At 30.1% G+C, this 1354-nt stretch overlaps 1 pseudogene; it reads right to left on the minus strand.

Annotated features, from left to right (window-relative positions):
• Positions 1–320: 320 nt before the first annotated feature.
• On the minus strand, positions 321–418 carry LOC125171481 (uncharacterized; annotated as a pseudogene).
• Positions 419–1354: the final 936 nt, after the last annotated feature.

Consider the following 1354-nt stretch of genomic DNA (forward strand, 5'->3'; position numbering starts at 1 on the left):
GTTTTTAAAAATCTGCTCCTAAAACTTTCTAGGTTGTTTATCCAAACTTTAAACTTTTATTTAAAGTACTGAGTATTATTTTCACCTATATAATGGGAGAAGATACTGTAAGATGAAAGTGTCCATGTCAGTAATTAACTCATTCCATTTTCAGGGGTATCTGACTATCATTCATTGCTGGACCCAGTCACTTTCTTTTTTAGAAATGTATGTTGAAGAAATCATCCAAAAAGTAAAGATTTACAAACAAGGATATTAATTGCATTGTTATCTAAGTAATAGTAATCTTAAAGATTAGAAACTACTAAACATGTAATAGAAGGGAGTATATAATAGCATTGGATATATATGCATTATAATTTTAAACTGATAAGAACAGATACTACACTTGATTTTAGCCAACAGCCCAAAAAGCAATATACATTATAATTTTAGTTTTGATATTTTTAACTCTTTAAAAGTTATTTTATGTACATGGAAAAAAATTCAAAACAGTAAAAAAAAGGGGGGGATTGTTCCACTGTGAAAAGTTAATTTTCACTTGTACCTCCTAATTATCCTCTCTAGACGCAACTACATTTATCATTCCATATATATTTTATTTATATACCAAAGTTATGTATATATATCTACCTTTTGGGTTTATACAAATGGTTGCAAACTATTCATATTGACTATTCTATAAATTGCATTTTTCTGTTGACAAAGTACCTTGAAAGTCATTCAATATAAATAGCATGTAAATATTATTCATTCCTCTTTTTAACTTTTTTTTGAAGTAATAACATGCATAAGAAAACGTAAAAATCATCAGTACACAACTTGGTGAATTTCCAAAAACTGAACACTCCCATGGAACTTGTACATAAGTCAAGAACTAGAACATAATAGAAGTCAACTTTGTGGCCTCCTACAGTCACAACCCTCAAAGGGTTACCACTACCCTGACTTCAAATACCATTGATAAGTTTTATCCATGTTTGAACTTTATAAAATTAAAATCATGCAGTGATCTTATCCACTAGCTATTGAAACAATAATGCTGCATAACTAATCCCCCAAAATTCAGTGACTTAGAAAACCAAATAATGATTCTCATTATTAATCAGTTTGGGGCTCTATTGGATTTCAGACATTTTTGTTTATTTTATATGATAACAGAATAGTTATACCAGGGACAACAAACTTTTTTGGTTAAGGGCCAGATAGTAAATCTTTTAGGCTTTGGGAGCCATAAGGGACATTCTCAATTCTGCCGTTGTAGCATTAGAGCAACCGTATATAATACATATATGAGTGGATGTGGCTGAGTACCAATAAAACTTTATTAATCAAAACAGGGAGTGAGCCAGAT

This window comes from Prionailurus viverrinus, chromosome B4, assembly GCF_022837055.1.
Source record: "Prionailurus viverrinus isolate Anna chromosome B4, UM_Priviv_1.0, whole genome shotgun sequence".
Taxonomy (NCBI): Eukaryota; Metazoa; Chordata; class Mammalia; order Carnivora; family Felidae; genus Prionailurus; species Prionailurus viverrinus.